The 13069-nt window shown below is 38.5% G+C and overlaps 1 protein-coding gene and 1 pseudogene across 1 annotated transcript in view; one reads left to right on the forward strand and one right to left on the reverse strand.

Moving 5' to 3' along the window:
- The window catches only part of TMEM69 (transmembrane protein 69), a 145172-nt gene that overhangs the window by 73429 nt on the left and 58674 nt on the right, over positions 1-13069 (reverse strand). The gene's annotated exons all lie outside the window — the stretch shown is intronic.
- LOC125913515 (ubiquitin-conjugating enzyme E2 variant 1-like) lies at positions 11990-12441 on the forward strand (annotated as a pseudogene).

Raw genomic sequence — 13069 nt, forward strand, 5'->3', positions numbered from 1 at the left:
TGGAGGTTAAAGAACACCCTACTAAAGAATGAATGGGTCAACCAGGCAATTAGAGAAGAAATTTAAAAATATATGGAAACAAACGAAAATGAAAATACAAGAATCCAAACGCTTTGGGATGCAGCAAAGGCAGTCCTGAGAGGAAAATACATTGCAATCCAGGCCTATCTCAAGAAATAAGAAAAATCCCAAATACAAAATCTAACAGCACACCTAAAGGAAATAGAAGCAGAACAGCAAAGACAGCCTAAATCCAGCAGAGGAAGAGAAATAATAAAGATCAGAGTAGAAATAAACAATATAGAATCTAAAAAAACTGTAGAGCAGATCAACGAAACTGAGTTGGTTTTTGAAAACATAAACAAAATTGACAAACCTCTAGCTAGGCTTCTCAAAAAGAAAAGGGAGATGACCCAAATAGATAAAATCATGAATGAAAATGGAATTATTACAACCAATCCCTCAGAGATACAAGCAATTATCAGGAAATACTATGAAAAATTATATGCCAACAAACTGGACAACCTGGAAGAAATGGACAAATTCCTAAACAACCACACACATCCAAAACTCAAGCAGGAGGAAATAGAAAGCTTGAACAGACCCATAACCAGCGAAAAAATTGAATCAGTCATCAAAAATCTCCCAACAAATAAGAGTCCAGGACCAGATGGCTTCCCAGGGGAGTTCTACCAGACGTTTAAAGCAGAGATAATACCTATCCTTCTCAAGCTATTCCAAGAAATAGAAAGGGAAGGAAAACTTCCAGACTCATTCTATGAAGCCAGTATCACTTTGATTCCTAAACCAGACAGAGACCCAGTAAAAAAAGAGAACTACAGGCCAATATCCCTGATGAATATGGATGCAAAAATTCTCAATAAGATACTAGCAAATCGAATTCAACAGCTTATAAAAAGAATTATTCACCATGATCAAGTGGGATTCATTCCTGGGATTCAGGACTGGTTCAACATTCGCAAATCAATCAATGTGATACATCACATTAATAAAAGAAAAGATAAGAACCATATGATCCTGTCAATCGATGCAGAAAAGGCCTTTGACAAAATTCAACAACGTTTCTTAATAAAAACCCTTGAGAAAGTCGGGATAGAAGGAACATACTTAAAGATCATAAAAGCCATTTATGAAAAGCCCACAGCTAACATCATCCTCAATGGGGAAACACTGAGAGCTTTCCCCCTGAGATCAGGAACACGACAGGGATGTCCACTCTCACCGCTGTTGTTTCACATAGTGTTGGAAGTGCTAGCATCAGCAATCAGACAACAAAAGGAAATCAAAGGCATCAAAATTGGCAAAGATGAAGTTAAGCTTTCACTTTTTGCAGATGACATGATATTATACATGGAAAATCCGACAGACTCCACCAGAAGTCTGCTAGAACTGATACATGAATTTAGGAAAGTTGCAGGATACAAAATCAATGTACAGAAATCAGTTGCATTCTTATACACTAATAATGAAGCAACAGAAAGACAAATAAAGAAACTGATCCCATTCACAATTGCACCAAGAAGCATAAAATACCTAGGAATAAATCTAACCAAAGATGTACAAGATCTGTATGCTGAAAACTATAGAAAGCTTATGAAGGAAATTGAAGAAGGTATAAAGAAATGGAAAAACATTCCGTGCTCATGGATTGGAAGTATAAATATTGTCAAAATGTCAATACTACCCAAAGCTATCTACACATTCAATGCAATCCCAATCAAAATTGCACCAGCATTCTTCTCGAAACTAGAACAAGCAATCCTAAAATTCATATGGAACCACAAAAGGCCCCGAATAGCCAAAGTAATTTTGAAGAAGAAGACCAAAGCAGGAGGCATCACAATCCCAGACTTCAGCCTCTACTACAAAGCTATAATCATCAAGACAGCATGGTATTGGCACAAAAACAGACACATGACCAATGGAATAGAATAGAAACCCCAGAACTAGACCCACAAAAGTATGGCCAACTAATCTTTGACAAAGCAGGAAAGAATATCCAATGGAAAAAAGACAGTCTCTTTAACAAATGGTGCTGGGAGAACTGGACAGCAACATGCAGAAGATTGAAACTAGACCACTTTCTCACACCATTCACAAAAATAAACACAAAATGGATAAAGGACCTGAATGTGAGACAGGAAACCATCAAAATCCTAGAGGAGAAAGAAGGAAAAGACCTCTCTGACCTCAGCCGCAGCAATTTCTTACTTGACATATCCCCAAAGGCAAGGGAATTAAAAGCAAAAATGAACTACTTGGACCTTATGAAGATAAAAAGCTTCTGCACAGCAAAGGAAACAACCAACAAAACTAAAAGGCAACCAACGGAATGGGAAAAGATATTTGCAAATGACATATCAGACAAAGGGCTAGTATCCAAAATCTATAAAGAACTCACCAAACTCCACACCCAAAAAACAAATAACCCAGTGAAGAAATGGGCAGAAAACATGAATAGACACTTCTCTAAAGAAGACATCCAGATGGCCAACAGGCACATGAACAGATGCTCAACATCGCTCCTCATCAGGGAAATAAAAATCAAAACCACACTCAGATATTACCTCACATCAGTCAGAGTGGCCAAAATGAACAAATCAGGAGACTATAGATGCTGGCGAGGATGTGGAGAAACAGGAACCCTCTTGCACTGTTGTTGGGAATGCAAATTGGTGCAGCCACTCTGGAAAACAGAGTGGAGGTTCCTCAAAAAATTAAAAATAGACCTACCCTATGACCCAGCAATAGCACTGCTAGGAATTTACCCAAGGGATACAGGAGTACTGATGCATAGGGGCACTTGTACCCCAATGTTTATAGCAGCACTCTCAACAATAGCCAAATTATGGAAAGAGCCGAAATGTCCATCAACTGATGAATGGATAAAGAAATTGTGGTTTATGTACACAATGGAGTACTACGTGGCAATGAGAAAGAATGAAATATGGCCCTTTGTAGCAACGTGGATGGAACTGGAGAGTGTGATGCTAAGTGAAATAAGCCATGCAGAGAAAGACAGATACCATATGTGTTCACTCTTATGTGGATCCTGAGAAACTTAACAGAAACCCATGGGGGAGGGGAAGGAAAAAAAAAAAAAAGAGGTTAGAGTGGGAGAGAGCCAAAGCATAAGAGACTCTTAAAAACTGAGAACAAACTGAGGGTTGATGGGGGGTGGGAGGGAGGGGAGGGTGGGTGATGGGTATTGAGGAGGGCACCTTTTGGGATGAGCACTGGGTGTTGTATGGAAACCAATTTGACAATAAACTTCATATATTAAAAAAAATAATAATAAAATAGTGAAACAAGGTTAAAAAAAAAAGTTCTTCAAGTCAGGGCTGAGAATTATTGCCTTTGAAATAGGCAATTGTCTTTGAAAAGTACCATGTAAAAAAGGCCCGTTGGAAAAAAAAATCCTGTTTGGGGTGTTATTTTCTGGCTAAACCCAACTTCTGGAAGCCCTGAAACCGACCTTTATAGGAAACATGATCCAGATCACAAGAGGTCCAGCCAGCATTCATCTCTCTTTCCTTAACCAAAATAAAATCATGAGTATTAGACGTCAAAACCAAGGCATGTTTTAGATGCTAAGTGATATTTAATCAAGATTTAAGATTAAGTTTTGGGGCACCTGGGTGGCTCAGTCAGTTAAGCCTCTGACTGCAATTCAGGTCATGATCTCTCAGTTCATGAGTTCGAGCTTGGGATTTTCTCTCTCTCCTTCTTTCTCCTTCTCTCTCTCTCTCTCTCTCTCTCTCTCTCTCTCTCTCTCTCTGCCCCTCACTCACTTGCACCCTCACTCTCTCCAAAAAAAAAAAAAAAAAAGATTAAGTTTTTGGTCAAGTTTTCTTCTTTTTTTCTTTCTTTTCTTTTTTTTTAAATTTACATCCAAGCTAGTTAGCAGATAGTAAAATAATGATTTCAGGAGTAGAATCCAGTGATTCATTCCCCTGCATATAACACCCAGTGCTCAACCCAACAAGTGTCTTCCTTAATGCCCCTTGCCCATTTAGCCCATCCCCCACCACAACCCCTCCAGCAACCCTCAGTTTGTTCTCTATATTTAAGAGTTGTCTCTTATGTATTTCCCCCTCCCTGTCTTTATATTATTTTTGCCTCCCTCCCATTATGTTCATCTGTTTTGTATCTTAAATTCCACACATGAGTGAAGTCATGATATTTGTTCTTCTCTGACTAATTTCGGTTGGCTTAATACACTCTAGTTTCATCCATGTGGTTGCAAATGGCAAGATTTCATTCTTTTTGATTGCCAAGTAATAATCCATTGTATATATATACCCCATCTTCTTTATCCATTCATCTGCGTGGACATTTGGTCTCTTTCCATACTTTGGCTATTGTCGATAGCACTGATATAAATACTGGGGTGCATGTGTCCCTTCGAAACTGTATCCTTTGGATAAATACCTAGTAGTGCAATTGTGGAATTGTAGGGTAGTTCTACTTTTAATTTTTTAAGGAACCTTTATACTATTTTCCAGAGTGGCTGCACCAGTTTGCATTCCCACCAGCAGTGCAAAAGGGTTCCTCTTTCTCTGTATCCTTGCCAACATCTGTTGTTGCCTGAGTTGTTAATTTTAGCCATTCTGACAGGTGTGAGGTGGCATCTCATTGTGGTTTTGATTTGTATTTCCCTGATGATGAGTGATGCTGAGCATCTTTTCATGTGTCTGTTAGCCATCTGGATGTGTTCTTTGGAGAAGTGTCTATTCATGTCTTTTGCCCATTTCTTCACTGGCTTATTTGTTTTTTGGGTGTTGAGTTTGATAAGTTCTTTATAGCTTTTGGATACTAACCCTTTATCCGATATGTCATTTGCAAATATCATCTCCCATTCAATCAGTTGTCTTTTAGTTTTGTTGACTGTTCCCTTCACTGTGCAGAAGCTTTTTATTTTGATGAGGTCCCAATAGTTCATTTTTGCGTCTGTTTCTCTTGCCTCTGGAGACATGTTGAGTAAGATGTTATTGCAGCCAAGGTCAAAGAGGCTTTTGCCTTCTTTCTCCTCTAGGATTTTGATGGCTTCCTGTCTTACATTTAGGTCTTTCATCCATTTTGAGTTTGTTTTTGTGTGTGGTGTAAGAAAGTGGTCCAGGTTCATTTTTCTGCATGCCGCTGTCCAGTTTTCCCAGCACCATTTGCCGAAGAGACTATCTTTATTCCTTTGGATATTGTTTCCTGCTTTGTCAAAGATTAGTTGGTCATACATTTGTGGGTCCATTTCTGGGTTCTCTAGTCTGTTCCATTGATCTGAGTGTCTGTTTTGGTGCCAGTACCACACTGTCCTGATGATTACAGCTTTGTAATACATCCCGAAGTTTGGAATTGTGATGCCTCCAGCTTTGGTTTTCTTTTTCAGGATTGCTTTGGCTATTCAGGGTCTTTTTCTGGTTCCATACAGATTTTAGGATTGTTTGTTCTAGCTCTGTGAAGAATGCTGGTGTTATTTTGATAAGGATTGCACTGAATATGTAGATTGCTCTGGGTAGTATTGACATTTTAACAATATTTGCTCTTCCAATCCAGGAGCATGGAATATTTTTCCTTTATTTTGTGTGTGTGTCTTCAATTTCTTTCATAAGCTTTCTATAGTTTTTCAGTGTATAGATTTTTCACTTCTTTGGTTAGGTTTATTCCTAGGTATTTCATGGTTTTTGGTGCAATTGTAAATGGAATCAATTCCTTGATTCCTCTTTCTGCTTCTTCATTATTGGTGTATAGAAATGCAACAATTTCTGTGCATTCATTTTATATCCTGCGAGTTTGCTGAATTCATGGATCAGTTCTAGCAGGATTTTTTGGTGGAATCCTTTGGGTTTTCCATATAGAGTATCATGTTGTCTGCGAAGAGTGAAAGTTTGACTTGCTCCTTACCGATTTGGATGCCTTTTATTTCTTTGTGTTTGATTACCGAGGCTAGGACTTCCAACATTATGTTGAATAACAGTTGCAAGAGTGAACATCCCTGTCGTGTTCCTGACCTTAAGGGGAGAGTTCTCAGTTTTCCCCCATTGAGGATGTTATTAACAGTGGGTCTTTTTTATATGGCTTTTATGAACTCAAGGAATGATCCTTCTATCCCTACTTTCTTGAGGGTTTTTATCAAGAAAGGATTTTGTCAAATGCTTTCTCTGCATCTATTGGGAGAATCATTTAGTTTTTGTCCTTCCTTTTATTAATGTGATGTATCACATCGATTGACTTGCAGATGTTGAACCAGCCATGCATCCCAGGTATAAATACCACTTGGTCATGGTGAATAATTCTTTTAATGTATTGTTGGATCCAGTTGGTTAGTATCTTGTTGAGACTTTCTGCATCCATGTTCATCAGGGAAATTGTTCTGTAGTTCTCCTTTTTAATGGAGTCTTTGTCTGGTTTTGGAATCAAAGTAATGCTGGCCTCATAGAATTAGTTTGGAAGTTTTCCTATCATTTCTATTTTTTGGAACAGCTTCAAAAGAATACGTATTCTTCTTTAAATGTTTGATAGAATTCCCCTGGATAGCCATCTGGCCCTGGACTCTTGCTTTTTGGGGGATTTTTTATTACTAATTCAATTTCTTTATTGGGTACAAGTCTGTTCAAATTTTCTATTTCTTCCCATTTCAGTTTTGGTAGTTTGTATGTTTCAAGGAATTTGTCCATTTCTTCCAGATTGCCCAATTTATTGGCATATAATTGCTCATAATATTCTCTTATTATTGTTTGTATTTCTGCTTTATTGGTTATGATCTCTCCTCTTTCATTCTTGATTTTATTTATTTGGGTCCTTTCCTTTTTCTTTTTGATTACACTGACTAGGGGGTTATCAATTTTGTTAATTCTTTCAAAGAACCAGCTCCTGGTTTCACTGATCTGTTCTACTGTTTTGTTTTGTTTTGTTTTGTTTTGTTTTGTTTTGATAGCATTGATTTCTGCTGTAATCTTTATTATTCCCTGCTTCTGCTGGTTTGGGATTTTATTTGCTGTTATTTTTACAGCTCTTTAAAGTGTAAGGTTGTGTATCTGAGACCTTTCTTCCTTTTTTAGGAAGGCCTGGATTGCTATATACTTCCCTTTTATGACTGCCTTTGCTGCATCCCAGAGATTTTGGGCTGTGGTGTGATCAGTTTCATTGGCTTCCATGTACTTTTTAATTTCTTCTTTAACTTCTTGGTTAGCCCATTCATTCTTTAGTAGGATGTTTTTAGTCTCCAAGTATTTGTTGTCTTTCCAATTTTTTTCTTGTGGTTGACTTCAAGGTTCATAGCACTGTGGTCTGAATATATGCACGATATGATCTTGATCTTTTTGTACTTGCTGAGGATTGATTTGTGTCCCAGTATATGATCTATTCTGGAGAATGTTCCATGTGCACTAGAGAAGAATGTGTATTCTGCTGCTTTGGGATGAAATGTTCTGAATATATATGTTAAGTCAATCTGTTCCAGTGTGTCATTCAAAGCCATTGTTTCCTTTTTCATTTTCTGCTTAGATGATCTGTCCATTGTTGTAAGTGGGGTGTTGAAGTCCCCTATTATTATGGTATTATTGCCAATGAGTTTCTTTATGTTTGTGATTAATTGATCTATATATTTGGGTGTCTGCATGTTGGGGGCATAATGTTTACAATTGTTAGGTCTTGATGGATAGACCGCTTAATTGTGATATAAAATCCTTCATCATCTCTTGTTACAGTCTTTGTTTTAAAATCTACATTGTCTGATATAAGTATAGCTACTCTGGCTTTCTTTTGGTGACCATTAGCATGATCGATGGTTCTCCATCTTCTTACTTTCAATATGAAGGTGACTTTAGGTCTAAAATGAGTCTCTTGTAAACAGCATATAGATGAATCTTATTTTTTTATCCATTCTGTTACCCTATGTCTTTTGATTGGAGTGTTTAGTCCATTGACATTTACAGTGAGTACTGAAAGATATGAATTTATTGCCATTGTGTTGCCTATAGAGTTGGAATTTCTGGTGATGTTCTATGGTCCTTTCTAGTCTTTGTTGCTTTTGGTCTTTTTTTTTTTTTTTCAATCTTTTCTCCCCTCAGAGAGTTCCCTTTAATATTTCTCATAGGGCTGGTTTAGTGGTCACTAACTCCTTTAGTTTTCATTTTTCTGGGAAACTCTTTATCTCTCCTTCTATTTTGAATGACAGCGTTGCTGGATAAAGAATTCTTGGCTGCGTATTTTTCCAGTTCAGCACATTGAATATATCCTGCCACTCCTTTCTGGCCTGCCAAGTTTCTGAGGATAGGTCTGCTGCAAACCTGATCTGTCTTCCTTTATAGGTTAAGGACTTTTTTTCCCTTGCTGCTTTCATAATTCTTTCTTTGTCTGTGTATTTTGTGAATTTGACTATGATATGCTTTGTTGATAGTCGGTTTTTGTTGAATCTAATGGGAGTTCTCTGTGCTTCCTAGATTTTGATGTTTGTGTCTTTCCCCAGGTTAGGAAAGTTTTTATCTATGATTTGCTCACTTAAACCTTCTACCACTTTTTCTCTCTCTTCATCTTCTGGGACTCCTATGATTCAGATGTTATTCCTTTTTAATAAGTCACTGAGTTCTCTAATTCTTATATCGTGCTCTTTTGCCTGGATTTCCCTCTTTTTTTTTCTGCTCCATTATTCTCCATAATTTTTTCTTCTGTATTGCTGATTCATTGCTCTGTTTCATCCATCCTTGCTGCCGTGGCATCTAATAGAGATTGTATCTCAGCTATAGCATTTTTTAATTTCGTCCTGACTAGATTTTACTTTTTTAAATCTCTGCAGAAAGGGATTCCATGCTTTTTTTCAACCCCAGTTAGTATTCTTGTTATCGTAATTCTCAATTCTAGTTCAGACATCTTCCTTATATCTGTGCTGATTAAGTCCCTGGCTGTCGTTTCTTCCTGTTCTTTCTTTTGGGGTGAATTCCTTCTTTTTGTCATTTTGGAGGAAGAGAAAGAATTAATAAAATTAAAAATTAAAATTAAAATTAGAAAATTAAAACAACAAAAAAATCAAACAAAGGAAGCTTGATCCTAGATGTGTTTTGGTCTGGTTGTTGAAAAAAGCTTAACAGAATAAAGAAGAAAGGGAAAGAAAAGAAAAGAGGGGGAAAACATAAAAAGAAAGAGAGAAAAAAAAGAAAAAAAGAAAACGATTAAAAAAATTTTAATGTATACAATAAAATGGAATAAAATGAAATGAGAAAGTAAAACAGAATAAAAAAATTTACAAAAAATACAGTTAAAATGTTTTTTAAATCTTTTATAAAAACAGAAAATGAAAATAATTTTTTTCTCTTTCTGTACCCAAGAATAAGAAAAGAAAAAGAGAAAAAAAATGAATAGGTGGACCATCAAACAGAATGAAATCTGAATGAAATTACATCCAGTTTGCCCTAGAAGCCAAACTAGGAAGCACTTTATAGTACATACACTCATCAGGGGCAGAGACTTGTGGTGATTCTCTAGGGCTTGGTTGGCACAGTTAGATGGGGTTTGGTGTAATGGCTCTGTTCTCCACTAGGTGGCATTGCTTAGCTTATTGGGGTGGATTGGTGTGGCTCTGGTGTCTGTGTATGTGCAGGCGAGGGAGAGGTGAACATGGCATCACACAACTTCACAGTCTGTAGCATCAGAACTCCGTGCTGTCACCAACCAGCCATCAGGCACCCTTCTTTGTCTCCAGCTTCCATCCCCTCCCCACTTCTACAATGTCAGTCACCAAGTCATCAGCCGGCCAGGTGGCACCTCTCTCCTGAATTTTATCTCAGATGGGGATGTGTTTCCAAACCCGTCACTTCTGAGGGCCCTGTGGCTTGGGCCCCCTCCAACCCTCTGGGGGAGGGTCTCACCAAGCAGTGGCCTGGTACCAGCTTGACCCCCAAGGAACGCTCATGCAACTGCACTGCAGAGGCCCAGGGACTGTGCCCAGATGTCAGTCTGCCTCAGAAAAAGTTCATGCAATCATGTAGCAGCAGCAGTTCAGAGAACTATGGCAAATCAGAACACACAACTGGCACCCAGGCTTCACTGCACCCTAGTGTCCTTGTTCCAACACTGGCAAATGTTTCTGTTCTCCAGGGTCTGCTGGGACCTTTTCCCATGGGAAAGCTGCATAGCCTCTACCAGATGTCCTCTCAGCAGGAGAACCTCTCTCCCCATGTGGCCCAAGGACCCCGAGGACCTCACTGTCTGCTCCTGGGGATTCGCCCTTCCCACCAGAGCATGGCCAGGTATTGAGCTGTGGAATTTCAGACTCTGCACTCCCCTGTTTATAGAGTTCTAATGGCATTGAAACTCTCTCCTTTTTCCTTTCTCCCTTTCTTGTTCAGATCCTTGTGGGTGCTTCCACTCTTTCTCTTTCCCTCTAGCTGCTTTTGGGGGGAGTGCTTTTCTCGTACTCTCCCCCCTCTGTCTGTCCTCTCTCCACAAACAAAAACAGCTCCCTACCCTCCATGGCTTCTCTCTCCCTCATTTCACCAATCCACCGCCACATATCTGCCAAGTTCTGTGGCTCAACCTATGCAGATTGTTGTGTTAATCCTCAGATCAATTTTCTAGATGTGCAAAATGGTTTGTTGCTTGTCTAGTTGCATTTCAGGGATGAGCAGAGAACTTCTATGCTGCTCTGTCATCTTCAAAAAGATTAAGTTTTGGGGCGCCTGGGTAGCTCAGTCAGTTAAGCGTCTGACTTCAGCTCAGGTAATGATCTCACAGTTTATGAGTTTGAGCCGTGTGTCGGCCTCTGTGCTGAAAGCTCAGAGCCTGGACCCTGCTTCAGATTCTGTGTCTCCCCCTCTCTCTGTCCCTCCCATGCTCATGCTCTGTCTCTGTCTGTCTCTCAATAATAAACGTTAAAAAAAAATTAAAAATAAAGACTAAGTTTTGAGGGAAGTAAGGACAATGGTGGACTGTGAACTTTGAGTTCAGTTCTCTTGTGGTGTATAAAAAAACTACTTTACTTGTCCTTTGATTCTCTGTTGATTTGCTTACCAGATTAGTATTTATAACGACTGTGGAATTATTGACCCCTTCTGGGTTGTGCACCTAAAAGAAGCAGTAAGTACCTTATATACTTTTCTTCCATTACCTCCTGCTGAAGGAACCACTGATTTTTCTATCTTCTTTGCATTCCAGAATTATGTATTTCTTTGGTTAATATGAGAAATTATTTTGTCTCTGCCTCTGGTAATTCTACAGCAAATGTTCTGCTCAAACCTTAAAGTAGTCTCTCTTATCAACCATTTTTCTTCCCTACTCATTTCCAACCCAGACTATTATTTCTCAGGAGAAATGGAAAAGAGAGAGAGAGAAGGAAAATAAAAACGCAAATAATAGTGAACTTCTGATTAATAAGTTTAGTCTACTTCATTGTGAAATACTTTGCTAAATTGGAAAGTCTCCATTCTCTAGTCTTTAACACAACCTTCCAAGGAAAACAGTGGTATTATCCAAACTGTGTATTAACAATTAAGAATCTTTTTTAAAATGATGTACACTCCAACCCAGTAACAATTAGCTCCCTCTAGTGTCCAAATTATAGTCTCTAAATACCATTTCCTATTAAAAAGGATCTAAAACTCCTTGGAGGAATAGCTGATTCCAGGCCTGGGACAACAAATGTTAAGGTGAGGGGTGCCTGGGTAGCTCAGTTGATTAAGCGTCTGACTTCAGCTCAGGTCATGATCTCGTGGTTCATGAATTAAAGCCCTACATCGTGCTCTGTGCTGACAGCTCAGAGCCTGGAGCCTGCTTCAGATTCTGTGTCTCCCTCTCTCCCCACCCTGCCCATGTTCACACTCTCTTTCTTAAAAATAAACATTAAAAAAAGAAATAATGTTAAGATGAGTCTGAAGTATCTTGTGCCTGAAAGCAAGGAAGGTATCAAAGACTACTGGTGGTGTGTTAAAATCATACAGGAGCGACAGCAACGCAAGATGGCAGCCACCACGGGCTCGTGAGTAAAAGTCCCTTGCAATTTTTGACTGTTGGAAGAACTGGAAGAAGGCCAGAAAGGAGTAGGAGATGGCACAGTTAGCTGGGGTCTAGAAGGTGACGAAGACATGACACTTACAAGATGGACAGGAATGATAATTGGGCTTCCAAGAACAATTTACAAAAACTGAATATACAGCCTTAAAATAGAATGTGGACCTAAATACCCAGAAGCACCCCGCTTTGTAAGATCTGTAACAAAAATTAATATGAATGCAGTTAATAGTTCTAATGGAGTGGTGGACCTAAGAGCCATATCAGTGCTAGCAAAATGGCAGAATTCATACAGCATCAAAGTTGTCCTGCAAGAGCTCAGGAGCCTAATGATGTCTAAAGAAAACATGAAACTCCCTCAGCCGCCCGAAGGACAGTGTTACAACAATTAATCAAAAAGAAAAACCACAGGTCCTCCCCCTACCTGTCTTTTGACAGTCTTCATTTAAGCAGTCTTCATTTTTCACAGTAGTAAATTTTCTAGATACATCTTGTAGACCTCAAAGTACTGGAAAGGAAGCTCCCATTTAAAGGCAATTTATCTTAAGATACTGTGAATGATACTAATTTTTGTCCATTTAAAATATATAAGTTGTGCTATAAAAAAAAATCATACAGGAGCCAACTAGAAAGGGATCCCTACTTACCAAAGATGGAATAATTTGAATATCAATAAGAATAATGACTGCAATGATTTGAACACTAAAATGTATTCTTTAGTTACCTTTGGAAGTTGCTAGGGCACTGAATCATTACTCTGAAAATTGATAAATAACAGTAAGCATCACACTTCTATCCTGTCTTGGGGCACTCAGTAGGTTAAGTGTGACTTCGGCTCAGGTCATGATCTCATAGTTCATGAGTTCAAGCCCCACATCCAGCTCTCAGCTGACAGTGTGGATCCTATTTGGGATTCTTGCTCTGGCTTCTCTCTCTGCCCCTCCCTAGCTCACGCTTTCTCTCTTTCTCAAAATAAATAAGTAAAAATTTTAAAACAAAACAAAACAAAACTCCTGTCCTGTCTTTACTATATAGACTATACTTAAAGATA

Source organism: Panthera uncia (assembly GCF_023721935.1).
Source record: "Panthera uncia isolate 11264 chromosome C1 unlocalized genomic scaffold, Puncia_PCG_1.0 HiC_scaffold_4, whole genome shotgun sequence".
Classification (NCBI taxonomy): Eukaryota; Metazoa; Chordata; class Mammalia; order Carnivora; family Felidae; genus Panthera; species Panthera uncia.